We start from the raw sequence: 14,253 nt of genomic DNA, 5'->3' as shown, positions 1-14,253 counted from the left end.
ATTTCTGACCTCTCTGTCGTGTTTCACTGTAAGAGTAAGCTCAAGTTGTGTTTTCCCATTTATTTTTCTCAGAGTGAACAATGCAATAGTTTGTTTTAATATGAAGATCTGATTGGCTTCATTAATTGATTCAGGAGTCAGCCAGTAGCGGGGAGCCCCTGAACGACACTATCGTTGATACTCACATATGTTCCCGAGCACAGGGCTTACACTAAGGCAGGTATCCAGCACGTGCCGGATGGTATAACAGACACACCCTAAAGTCTCGATGATGTAACATAAGGGAAGTCTATTTCTTACTTAAGTGAAGTCCCAGGTACGAGGTGGGAGTGAAGAAGGGAGGAGAGAGCTCTGTTCCAACAGAACCGTGTCGAGACCAGGCTGAAGGACATTCTGCCTCGGATGGAAATCAGCCTGTTTGTCAGTGTCCAGCGAGAAGATGGAGGGAGGGGAAGAGTCGGGAGGGTACACCAGCTCTTTAGTTTCTTTGGTCCAGATAATACACACCTGACTTCTATTTACCTTCCGCTGGAGAGAACCAGTGCCCCTGCCTACAAGCTGTCCAGAAAATATTGACCCACCACCTACCGGGAATGGTGTTTCGAATGAAGGATTCGAATCCAATGCAAGCAACTTAGTAACTGTCATTTGCAATTAAGGGAAAAGGGAAGGCACATATGACAAGACCTACCCTCTATGTTTCCTAAGTCAAGTCGGCTCGGTCTGGTTTTGGCCCAACACACTGAGGATATGATCCACTCCATTAAAGAACAGCCACTCCTCCTGAAAGTGATTCTCGGCTGGGGGCTACACATCCCACCGGACCAAGACAAGTAGCCTTGAACTTGTTCAACGGGCCGCAGGCAAAGGGGAATGGAGGAGCAGAATATTCCCAGAAACGTGATCACAGAATGGTTTCCTTTACGGAAGCACCTCTTTTTGAATTTATGAAACATACTCTTGCAAGAATGATTCACTTGTATCCCCTCTTGTGACCAGTTTTTTTTTTTAATATGTCTGTGTGTTCTGTTTGGGGCAGAGTTCTCTGGCATAGGGCCATCTGGCCAGCTAATGCATTAAAATCTTTCTGAGTAAGGGCACCTGTGTGGCTCAGTTGGTTGAGCATTGGACTGTTTTTTTTTTTAAAGACAGAAAAGAGACAGTAATGTTTTATTGCCTACAATAAATTTGATATTTGGCAAAACAGAAGTTTAACTGCTTTGGTATTACAAATTTCAATATTTTAAAGAGAAAATTTTAACCTGTACCATCAAAAAAATAGCTGTTTAAGTTTATTTTTCTGTTTTGTTAGTCACCATACAGTACATCCCTAGTTTTTGATGTAGTGTTCCATGATTCATTGTTTGCATGTAACACCCAGTGCTCCATGCAATATGTGCCCTCCTTAATGCCCATCACCAGGCTAACTCTTCCCCTACCCCCTTCCCCTATGAGACCCTTAAGATCAGGAACACGACAAGGATGCCCACTCTCGCCATTATTGTTCAACATAGTACTAGAAGTCCTGGCGACAGCAATCAGACAATGAAAAAGAATAAAAGGTATTCAAGTTGGTAAAGAAGAAGTCAAACTCTCTGTCTTTGCAGATGACGTGATACTTTATGGGGAAAACCCAAAAGACTCCACCCCCAAATTACTAGAGTTCATACAGCATTCAGTAATGTGGCAGGATACAAAATCAAGGAGCACTGGACTCTTGATTTCAGCTCAGGTCATGATCTCAGGGTCATGAGATTGAGCCCCAGGGAAGGCTTTGCCCTCATCGGGGAGTCTACATGGGAGTCTGTCCCTCTCCTTCCCCCTCTGCCCCTACTCTCTCCCAGTCCCCGCTCATGCGCACACACTTTCTCTCTCAAAAAAATAAAGTAAAATAAAATAAAATAAAATAAAATAATAGAAATAAATAAAAAAGTGTCTGAGTAGCCTGACCTAAACCTAGTACTCTGCTTCTTTGCCGTCCTAACCTAAAGGGTAACGTAGGAGAACCACAGGAAGGAGAGTGGTGATAGTATCCTTTGGTGATTCTGATACACACCCCCATCTAACACCCACACTCACTCACTCAGCCATCGTTGGGGAATCAATAGCTCTAAATCAAAGATGGCTGGCGGCCATTGGCCATGATAACCTTCCACTCAAGAGGGAGTAAATTTCACCATATTCTTCCTAATGGGCTAGAAGGAAAGAAATCACCACAACAGTTTTAATAATTTGTGATCCTAGTACAATACAGCTGGGATGTAAGTGGTTACTTTAAGGAGTTATGCTCTCCAAGGATTCCGGTGGGTTTTGCCTTACATTTTTTTTTTCCCATAACTTACTAATCAACCTTATCAAAAGGAAATTCTTGACATAGCTCAACGCTAAGAGACCAGGGAACAAACTTAGGGCTGGAAATAGTGACCTGGTTTCGCTAGATATTGCAGGAAAATTACAGATTTATAGGTCATTTTTTTTTTCCCTACCAGAAGTGTCTGACTAAATTAGATGATAGCCTGCAGGTCCTTCACCTGTCTCTCATACAAATAAAATTTCCCAAGAGTGCCCTTTCGGCCCTACATGTTGGATGACTGGCACAAAGACATTTCAGCCAGAATAAATTACCTTGTTTGTCTGTTTCAGGAGAAACTCGGTTGTCTCGAGTGGGGGTTGATATGAAAATCCGCTCAAAGCCAAAGGTGAGTGATAAAATGCAATAGTCTCAAAAAGGATACTTCTGCCTCTGAGACCCCAGAAACCTATGATTGTAGCATGTGGAATGGAAATCACTGAGAACTGCTCCCTACAGACGAGCAGATCAAGGATGAGAGGGCTGTCAGAACTGGAAGACAACCTCAGACTTATTTTTAGGTTCCGTGAATCTTTCGAGGTTCTCGATTTCAGAAACAAAACCCGCTGTAGCTAGTTGAAGCAGAAAACAAATTTTGTGAGAGGCTTAAAGTAGCTGTCAGGATCTCAGTGAGGGCCATAGACTCAGCCCCGGGTGCTCCGAGACCGGGAGCCACGTGCACGTTACATGGCAGGATGGCTCCGAGGGATGCCCCACTGTTACAGGGCAGGGACAGCCCAGCTCTCACCCCCCCGTGGAGGACACTAGAAGCTACAGCTGGAACCTCTGGCCATTGTCCCTGGAGGCGGCTGCCTCTCCCTCTCCCTGCCACAATGGCTTCTGCATATAGGTCCCCGTGAGGTGGGTCTGATTGGCAGAACCTGGACCCTCCATCCTCAGATCGAAGATGTCAAGAGGGCTTCCAGCTTCTTTGGAGAGCAAACGCTCTGAAATTAGGACATTCTCCAAATATAAAACGGGCTGAAAAGCAATGGGTGGCCAAAAACAAAAAAACCAACCAAACAAACAAAAACACCAAAAAAACCATAAAGCCATGATAAATGCTCACTTTGGTGAAGTAGTGTTACTCCAGCTTCTGCTAGGTGCCTGGAGAGGCTGAGGCACGCCTTGCCGGGAGAGTTAATGACCCACGGGGCAGACTCTCGATCCATGGGACATAGGCAATGGGAAAGAGCCGGCAGAGAAGTTCCTTTCCCTTCCTGTCTCCTGAGGGGCTGCCTGGAGATGCAGTAGTTTCTTTGGTCTTGCTGAGCCCATCCCAGGTGGAGCATTCACCTCACGCAACCAGTCAGAGGCTGACTCCAGCCTCTGTCGCATTTGCCCCCGACTCATTCCCTTGTCCCTCGCTCTGGCTTCCCTGGGCTTGCACCTCCCTATAAAGGGGCAGCTCGTAAGCTTTCCCCTTAGGCTCCGGTTTCTCGGGGAACCCGCTCTACTAGAGCGGCTTATGGCAGGTGCAACGCATTGTCCCTACTCCTAGCTGGGCCTGCATGACCAGCTTCCATTACTTTCCTAGAAAACTAACAATAGACGCTGATTCTGATGTATATACACCAGCCTTCGCCATAGCTGTCGCTCATGCCAGAGGCTTCTCTTCTACTCTCTCTCATTTAGTGTTGCCTTCTGTGTAAAAAGAGAAATTCCCATTGGGAGATTGGGGTTGGGAGCGTGGGGATGGAGGAATTCGCTTGCCAACTCTCTCAGGGTCCCTGAGAGCCTCCCAGCTTGTGGTCGAAATAGCCTCATGCTTGGTGAGAGCCATGCCGACTTTCTTTAGGTTCCCAAAACCAACCTCTGTGCCCTTCCTCAAGTTGTTCTCTAAAAAGCTCTGCTTCGTCTTCTCTTTTTTCTATGACTAAATGCTTCTTGTCCTTGAAAACAAAGCCAAGGTGTGTTTCCCCCCCCACCCCGTAGGGAAGTGCTCCCGAAGACCCCCAGCCACCACTCTAATTTCTGTTGAGCTGCGTAATCCTCTAACGCGCTGTTTGGCGTATTGATGTGAGCCATAGCAGACTTCAGTGATGGGTCTACTGGCCTGTCTGCCCTCAAAGATGGCCAGCTTCTTGGGGCCAGGACCGTGTCTCATTTGGCTTTGCAGCCCCAGGGTCAGGCAGCGTAACAGGCAGAGAATGGCTATTCAGGAAAAAGCTATTGAATGAATGCCTACAGTTGGTGGGATAACTGACTGAGTAGTCCCAATCCGGGTCCCCATGGGACATCATGGCGGTGCCTGGAAAAATCCCCTTTCTGAGCCCTCCTCCCGGTGGAAGAGCTGCTCCACCCTTCCACCCAGCTGTGAAATAGTCCTACTGCACTGTTATGTACTCATTCATTTATTCATGTATCCCTCTAGCAGCATCGACGCTAACAGTGGGTCTCTACCAGGCCTAGCGTTGCAACAGCACACAGAGCAAAGATCATCCCTCCCAGAGCTTGCGCTCCAATGGGGGAGGGGCACAAACATTGTAATGCGGATTCAGTAATTCTTTCCTTCAACTAATATTTATTAAGTGCTGTTGATTAAATTCCACTGTGGCCAACAAGGCAGAGATACAAGGGTGCCCCATGGAGGAGCTTCCCCTCTAGATCTTATCATCACACAGAGATTTCATGACCCATGGTGACGTCTGTTTTGAAGGAAAAGCAGATTGGAGGGACTCCAAATCCAAATGGTGCTGGGGGTAGCCAAAGAAGGTTTCCTTGGGAGCTGACCCTCAAACTGTGTCCAGAAGGTTCATGACTAATAAGATAAAGGGAGGGTGGGAGGCTCATTCCAGACCGAGCCCCTAACATAGGCAAAGGGATGCTGGCACATTCTGGGATCTGAAAGATGCCCAGGACCACAGGAGAGCCAGCAGGGAAAGAGAGGGAAGCAGGAAAGGTGGCCTGGGCCGGATCATGCCAGGTTTGACAGGTCACGGAAGGAGCGTGGTCACACACAGAAGAAAATAATAGATTACAGAAAAGGGACTGGGGTTGTCGGTAAAAATTAGTTCACGAGCTTCGAAGTTACTTGTCTCTATTCTTTGGTTTTACCTTCTGGTGTAAGTAGGTGAGTTTTTGGTTTTTTTAGATCATATGGAAATTGGTAGCATTAAAAACTATTCCAGTGACTTTCACTAAAAAGAACTCATAGATTGAGTATAACGTTTGGGAAACTGAAATCTATTTAGGTGAAACGTCAGTTGACTATATTTGAGAGTCTGAATATGTGTAAATGTTTTTATTTATCTGCCACGTTTCCACTGGCATGCACCTTCCTACAAGGAGATTCTAATTCTCATGCCTAAAAGATGAAAATATTTTTCTTTTGCAAATAATCAAGCGAAGACTCTTGCTTGCTGTTTCTCGGGTGACATCTGGTGGTGAAAAACTGAAATGCAGTTTTATGTAGTTAAAACAAGTGAGGTTCTCAAATTCTTTTAATTTTTAAATTTTTTATTATGTTCCGTTAGCCACTATATAATACATCATTAGTTTTTGATGTAGTGTTCAGCGATTCATGAGTTACAGAGGTTCTCAAATTCTTTGAGTAGGAAATCATTAAAGAATTTGAGTTGAATTGGTTGAAGATTATTTTTTGCTTAAATTTTTGGTATTGTGTGATCCAGAGTGAGTAGGCGTTATGGTTTGAGATGTGATGGAAAGATCGGTAGTGCTCCACTGGATCTGGTAGGCTTTCAGCCCTTCTTAAGCCCGACAATTAATAGCTAGATTTGCTTTTGTGTTTGCTTTCCAAAAGCACTCGAAGGAGAGGCGGAACAAGCCAACCGGCTGCACCCAACCGCTTCCAACAGAGTGAATTATGTGGACTCATTCTTGCAGTCCTAAGGAGGAAAAAAATATCTATTTTTCTCTTAATTCTTCTAAGGTACCTCTGGATTCCGTTCACTAAAACTTGGCTAAACGTTTTTTGCAACAGTGTTGATAATTGATTTTCGTCAGCAGTTTTCTTTGTGCTCTTGTTGTCAGTTTTTGGTAACAAGTGTATGGTACTTTTACCACTAGAATTTGGAAGCTTGTCTCTTTTGTCTCTGTTCCGGAACAATTTAAAAGGCATCAGAACCCTCCTTGTTTCCTAAGATTTGGTTCAGATTAGCCTGTGAAGTCCTCTGGGCCAGGTGTTCTTTGGGAGTCTACCAATTTAACATTTTTTTCCCTTTTTCGTAGTTTTTTCATAGTTAATGTTAGATGTTTCTCTTACCAATTTTAGTAAATTGTATTTTCTTAGAAAAATTATCCATTTCATCTGGATTTTCAAATTTATTTGCAGGCAATTGAGCAAAATCGTCTCCTATGATTCTTTTACTTTCCTTTGCATTTTATATTACGTATATTTGTGCTTTCTTAATTCCTAATCAGGTTAGCTAGTAGTTTACCTATCTTAATTGGTTAAATTTTTTTTAAAGATTTTATTTATTTATTTGAGAGAGGAAGACAGAGATAGCCAGGGAGAGCACAAGCGGGGAGGAGAGGGAGAGGGAGAGGGAGAAGCAGGCTCCTCACTGAGCAGGGAGCCCAATGTGGGGCTTGATGCCAGGACCCTGGGATCATGACCTGAGCTGAAGGCAGCCACTTAACCAACTGAGCCACCCAGGTGCCCCTTAATTTGTTAAATTTATTCATTGAGATCATTTCTCCATTTTAAATTTTATTGTTTTCTGCTTTCACATTTCTCAGTTCATTTTTTCCTTCTTTCCTTTTTTGGCTGTTGATTTTTCCCATCTTCTTGGTTCATTAGTTTACTTTTATTCTTTCTTATTTATTATTATAACTTTTGGCACCGTGAATTTGCTTCTGAGGATTGCTCTAGCTGTATTCCACAGAGACTAATATGTAGCGTCACCAGAATTTTAGTTTTGATGTCCTCTTTGGCTTAGAGTTTTATGAGAGTTTTAAAGTTTCACATAGCAGGGTCTTTTTGTCTTCTCAATCCATTTTCTTAGTGATCAGAGAATTATATCTGTGTTCTTTCTGCTTTTTTGGCATTTATTGAGGTTTTTGTGGCCTAAATATATGGTCAGTTTTTGTGAATGTTTCATGAGCGCTAAAAAAAGAAAGTGTTGTCCGGACGCCTGGGTGGCTCAGCTAGTTAAGCATCTGACTTCAGCTCAGGTCCCGGGATTGAGCCCTGTGTTGGGCTTCCTGCTTAACAGGGAGTCTGCTTCTCCCTCTCCCTCTGCCCCTCCCCCCATTTGCAGGTGCATGCACTCTGTCTCTCTGAAATAAGTAAATAAATAAAATCTTTTTTTAAAGAAAATTTTCCTTTTTTTCTTTCTTTGTCTTTTGATTCTACCCAAGTTTCCACCAGCTACTTCACACACACGGATCTGTATAACACCCTCTGAGCAGTGTCTCAGTACAGCCTATTTTCTTGCCCAAATCGGGGTGGATGTCCACTTCCATGTATTTCCCTGTCCTTGGCACCTGGGCTTGGTGTCTACAGTCTCGCCTTGATAATGGCCCTGACGTTTATAGGTTCTCCTTCCAGCGTGAGCAAGCCCTAAAATGCTTCTGTCAACCAAATTTACTTTTTGTGATATTTTATAGATACCAGTTAATGGTCAACTGACAGTAGCAGGGTTATCTCAGCCTGTGTGTAATAAAAATCCAAAAAAAAGCAATGGTATTTTAAAAAAAAAAAGCCATGGTTTTAAAAATACATGATTGTTTTTCTCAAATAAAAAGAAGCCTAGTATACCTGCTCAAATTAATACATGATAATTATTAAAAAATTTCCAACATTACGTAAGTCCCAACCACTACTTGATGCTCTCTTTATTATTTTCTTGGTGTACAATTTCTTAACTTCTACACTTACGTATAGGGAGATGCTTTTTATTGAAAATTCTCAAGCAAGAGTAAATACTTAAGTGAAAAGTTATCTCATTCCTATGCACTAGAGGTTTCTGAAAAATTTCCTGTAAGTCCAAGGAAATATAGAGTTGAGACACGAGTGTCATTTTCTACCGACCTGTAAAAGAGTGACCCTGCAATAACATTTTCTGAAATCCATTTTTTCTCCCAAAATGATAAGTTTATGATCATCCCATGGGTTGAAATTCTCAGGGACAAGTGTTCTTTGGAGACTGAGTGTTGCAACCATCAAACTATCCAGCAACCACCCGGAAGATTTTTCATTTCCACAAGGCTGGTGTGAGGGATGCCAGCCTAGGACTGCCCGCAGGAGAATCAGCAACCACCCTTCAAACCCGACCAATCATCTTCTCTGCTGTCTACCGGCTTCCAGAAAACAACTGATCTTCAAAAGAAGAAAAATAGCCCTGGAGGTTCTTGTGGTAGAGGAAATTAAGTATTAATTGTAAGGTTGGGTCCAGGTTTTGCGGTTGGCTCTACCGTATTCAAGCCATATTTTCTTTAAAAGTTTGTTAACTGGGGCACCTGGATGGCTCAGTCGGTTAAGCATCTGCCTTCCGCTCCGGTCCTGATCCCAGGGTCCTGGGACCGAGCCCCACCTCAGGCTCCTTGCTCAGCGGGAAGTCTGCTTCTCCCTCTTCCCCCTGTCCCTCCCCCCTGCTCGTGCTCGTGTTCTCTCTCTCTCAAAGATAAATAAAGAAAAAAAATTTTTTAAAAACGTTTGTTAACTAAGGTTCCCCACCTTAATTTATTTATGTACACCAAGGGGTAGTAATGGGGTTAATGAGTGTTTGGCACACAACAGACGATCAAAAAAGGATTATTTTTTGAATACTTATTTACACTTCCATGCAGACCTGCCGCAGGTCAGGCTGCCTTCACAGCCCTACCTGAAGCAAAGGCTGACTCATTTGGCGGCTCTCGTTGCTGTCACTGCTGTGACACAGCTCTCGTTGCTGTGTGCGGTAAATCTTCTGGGGCCATCCTCGGGGAGCTGACTGACTGCTGGAGAGTATCTGTCAGTGAACCCTAACCTTACACCGGAGTGAAAGAAGAGCTGGAAGACTGAGGACCCTTTATATTACCGTTTCTTTTTAGTTTCCAGAAATCAAGGTAAGATTAAACAATTGAACGTTTTGTATGGGAATAGTCATTTAAAGGTCAACTGTTTGTGTTTGAGAATGAAAATAGTGGAACGTGTCATCACCCCATGTGCAAATAGTATTGGTTCGCTCTTATTCTGATTTTAGAAGTCAATATGGAACAACTTTCTAGCATCCCCATCAATTTATGCTGGTGGATTCTATAGGGCACACACTATCCTTTGTTAGTGTATTTACGACAGTAATACAATTATTTTGTTAATAATAATGCCTTTTTTGGGGATGCCTGGGTGGCTTAGTCGGTTAAGCGTCTGCCTTCAGGTCAGGTCATGATCTCAGGGTCCTGGGATCGAGTCCCTGTGTTGGGCTCCCTGCTCAGTGGGGAGCCTGCTTCTCCCTCTGCCTGCTGCTCCCCCTGCTTGTGCTCTCTCTCTCTCTGACAAACAAATAAAATCTTTTTTTTAAAAAAAAAAGGTGGTATAAGAAAAGTTCAGGATCTAATAGATTCTTCAGCTTTAAGAGCACAAATATATTTTTTTAATTTTAAAAAATAACGAAGCCTTTTTTTAAAAAAAAGATTTTATTTATTTGAGAGAGAGAAAGAGAGAGAACAGGAGATGGGGGGAGGGGCAGAGGGACAAGGAGACTCCCTGCTGAGCAGGGAGCCTGACAAAAACAGAACGACTGGGCAGAGTGGGGGCTTGATTCCAGGACCCTGAGATCATGACCTGAGCCGAAGGCAGAAGCCCATGAAAGTGCCCCATGAAGTCTTTTTTGAAAGAGCGAAGCAGTGCCTGGATATAAGAATGTATCTGATTTTGCTTAAGTCTCTGGATCAGTTCCACCCATGAAATCGTTCATAACTGTTTCACCATCTGTTCAGTTTGCAGTAGTGATCTTCAAGGCAGTAGTAAAACAAAACATTTGCCTTAAAACAATACACTTGCAAATCACTAGCTGTAATGCCATGTAACTGGTTTGTTAATCAAGCTGAACTTGGTTAGTTGTAATTGGAAAATAGCCTCTTTTTTTTTCCTTAGGGTATTAGAACAATCTCATCTTCTGGTACTAAAATATCAATGTTGCCTAAATCAATACTATCATATGCCCAGTTTATTGCATCTCCTGACCCAGAATCAGTAAGCAGCAGTGGAAAACGGAGTCCCGTTCTCTCCCCCTTTTCATTGCCCTTCCTCTGCCTCCTTGTCTGCTCCTAGCAGCTCCTGCTGCTACTGGATACCTCAGAGTCCAGGTGAATTGGAGGAGCGAATGGAACGTTGGGAATTGGTGACAGTAAATATTGAGTATTTTTTTCAAAAAATGACAGTGATACAAGAAATATACGATTGTAACTTGGCTCCCATGTTGTCACAAAGCGGAGTTCAATTATAGGCTACGTGCAAGAGACATACCTTTGCAAAGTGATTTTTAGGGGCGCCTGGGTGGCTCAGTCATTAAGCGTCTGCCTTGGACTCAGGTCATGATCCCAGGGTCCTGGGATTGAGTCCCACATCCAGCTCCCAGCGGGGAGTCTGCCCCTCCCACCTGCTCATGCGTGCTTGCATGCATGTGTGTGCACGCTCACTCTCTCTCTCTCTCTCTCTCAAATAAATAAAATCCTTAGGAAAAAAAGAAGAAGGATTTTTAAAAAAATAAAGAGCACTGGATTCACTGTCATGCTCCTTTTGCACTTTGCCTCTGTAGCAGACATTGCAGCTGTCGCACCTCTGAGATAACCCATCTACACTGACAGCTTCCCACTTGTGCCCACGCCCTTCTGCTTCTTGCTTAATGGCTTTCTCTGAGAGCTTGTTTAGTCCGTGTGTGTGGCAGCCTCTATATGCTGGAATTTAATGCCTGCAGAAAAGTCTTCAACCAGGGAGTTTGGGGATCTGTTAGATAGATATGTCAGCTTCTCCATCCCTTGGTGGAGTCATTGTGAGGAATATTCTGTGAGCTTCTTTAGGAGGTCCCTAGGTAGAATGAGTCCATGAGTCCACAGCAATAACCACTAAAGCCTCTTTATAGGCTTTCCTCCCTTCCCTCACTGTCTCCATTCTCTCACTTGGCTTCTTGAGACCACCTCCCAAATAAGCCCCCTCCGTGACCCAAGTCCTTGACTCATGATCTGATTTCAGGGGAACCTAAACTTGCAGTCTTCTTCCTTCTTCCTGGTTGAAATATAAGCCTGAGAATTAGAAGGGAAGGTATACCACGATCTCTATTTGCAGATAATATAATAGCATAAGTGGAAACCTAAGAGAATCACTCTAAAAATAGTACCAAAACTAAGAGAGTTGATTAAAGTAGCAATATAAAAAACTAACAAGAATCTATTATCTTCATATATTCAAAGAATACCTAGTGAGATGATATGAAGGGAGGGGAAATCACACTTATAGTTGCAATGAAAAACTTAGGAATAAGCTTAAAGTAAAATATTTACTCTTCAAAGATGCGAAAGTAGACATGAACAAATGTAAAGGCATACCTTGTTCATGGATAGATAACTTTATATCGCACATATGTTAATTCTTCCCAAGTTAATAAATTTAATGTAATTCCAATAAATACCTGGACTTACTTCCCCCCAAAGTAGACTATTAATTCTAAAGGAGAGGAACTAAGCCTATAAGATACGAAAACATTTTATAAAGACTCTATAATTTTAAAAGTGTATATTCATTGGTACTATAAATAGACACAGAATGATAGAATAGAAAATTCAGTATAGGAGTGCCTGGGTGGCTGAGTAGAAAATTCAGAATAGGAGCACCTGGGTGGCTGAGTCAGTTAAGGGTCCAACTCTTGATTTAGGCTCAGGTCCTGAACTTAGGGTCATGAGACTGGGGCCTGCATCAGGTGCTAGGCTCAGCAGGTGGGAGGGGGGAGTCTGCTGGAGATTCTCTCCCTCTCCCTCTGCCCCTCCCTCTACTTGTGCTCTCTCTCTCTCTCAAATAAATAAATCTTCAAAAAAAAAAGAAAAAGAAAATTCAGAATAGGACAATTATATGTGAAAAGTTAAGTGACATCTAAAATCAGTGGTGAAAATATACTGTTTTTAATAAATGTTGTTGGCATAACTAGATGGCCATTTGGGAAAAAGCAAAATTGGATCCATAGCTCACACTGGATATCAAAATGAAATCCAAATAATCCAGATATCTACATGTAAAAAGTGAAACCACACAAGAAAACAAGAAATCATTTCTTTACAAACTTGGAGTGCAAAAAGCTTTCCCAATTTTCCAACTATGATTATAAATCCAGAAGCATCAAAGACAATTTGAAAATACTGACAAATTTGACTACTTAAAAATAAAAAGAACTTTTTCAAAGCAAAAAAAAAAAAGCAAAAGTCACAAAATAAATTAAAAACCTAGAAGAATATATTTGCAATTTATATCACAAAATTATATCAGAATCACCTAATTGAAAAAGAGCTCTTTAAAAAATGGAAAGAGGAGCCCAAATACCAATGAGGAGAGAATGTGAATAGAGAGTTCAAAGGAAAGGAAAGTTGATGTCCTTCCACTTGTGAAAGAAGGCTGACCTTCACTCCTAAGAGAAAGGTATATTAAAATTACTGAGAGATATAATTTTCCACCTACTCAGATTGTCAAAATTCCAAAGAGTTGAAAAAATACTGTGATAAAGTGTTAAAGAAATGGGCATCCTCAGGCTTTGCTAGTGGGAGTGCAAAATAGTATAACTCCTGTGGGAAGGAATTTAGCAACACCTAACTGCGTTGTGTTTGCATTCATCTTTTGACTTAGCAATTCCACTACAGATATGCTTCCCCAATATGAAGTACTGATGAATCATTACTTTTAACAGCAAAAGATTGGAAATAACCTGTACATCTATTGGTTCAATAAAACAATGGAGTACGATGCCGCCATAAAAAAAAAAAAGAGGGACTTCAAGTGAGTTCCAGGAGATATTGTTGGGTGGAAAGCGTAAGGTGTAGAGCATTGCATGTAATATGTGTTATGCGTTGAATTGCGTCTTCCAAAGAGACGCTGAAGTCCGAACGCCGAGTACCTGTGAATGTGGACTTATTTGGAACTGGGATCTTTGCAGTTGTAGTCGAGGTAAGGTCCTACTGGATTAGGATGAACCCTAATCCAGTGACTGTTTATAAGGAGGAAAATTTGGACACAGAGAGACGTCACACGACGGGGGTGCAGGTGTGGGGAAGCCCGTGCAAAGACAGAGACAGAGACTGATGTCAGGTTTCCAGAAGCCAAGGAATACAGCAGGTTGCTGCTAGGAGCGAGCCATGGGACCGATATCCCCTCTGAGCCCCAAGAAGATACTTCCAGCCTCCTGAACTGTGAGGGAATAGATTGCTAGAGTTACAAACCACCTGGTGTGTGATACTTTGTCAAGGCAGCCCTAAGACGCTAATACAATGTGCTACCTATTTTTGTGAGAAAAAAGGAAACATAAGAATACCTATGGGAGCACGTGGGTGGCTCACTCAGTTGAGCGCCCGACTCTTGGTTTTGGCTCATATCGTGATGTCAGGGGTCATGGGATCGAGCCCCACTCAGGTCAGGCTCCATGCTCAGCAGGGAGTCTGCTTGAAGAGTCTCTCCCTCTGCCCCTCCCCCCAATAAATTTTTTTAAAAAGAGTACATATATTAGATTAGACATATACTTACATATATCTTATGTATAAATGTATATATCTATATCTATATCTATATATAAACTGATTTTTACAAAAAGAAACCTAAAAGATGAGCCAGAAATTAATAAAAATGGTTACACGTAGAGGATCATTTGAAATGGCAGAGAGAGACTTCTTTTTTTTTTTTTTAAAGATTTTATTTATTTATTTGACAGAGATAGAGACAGCCAGCGAGAGAGGGAACACAAGCAGGGGGAGTGGGAGAG

The 14,253-nt window shown here is 42.5% G+C and overlaps 1 long non-coding RNA gene across 2 annotated transcripts in view; it reads left to right on the top strand.

Moving 5' to 3' along the window:
* The window catches only part of LOC109489969, a 70,632-nt gene extending 61,779 nt beyond the window's left edge, over positions 1–8,853 (top strand). For both annotated transcript variants that reach the window (XR_004623956.1, XR_004623957.1), the window contains exons 3-4: positions 2,644–2,699; positions 8,441–8,853. This is a non-coding gene — a long non-coding RNA (uncharacterized LOC109489969). The remainder of the gene's footprint in view (positions 1–2,643; positions 2,700–8,440) is intronic.
* Positions 8,854–14,253: the final 5,400 nt, after the last annotated feature.

Source organism: Ailuropoda melanoleuca, chromosome 3 (assembly GCF_002007445.2).
Source record: "Ailuropoda melanoleuca isolate Jingjing chromosome 3, ASM200744v2, whole genome shotgun sequence".
NCBI lineage: Eukaryota > Metazoa > Chordata > Mammalia > Carnivora > Ursidae > Ailuropoda > Ailuropoda melanoleuca.
Note: the sequence above shows the minus strand (reverse complement) of the source record. Positions and strands in the feature narration are given on the sequence as shown.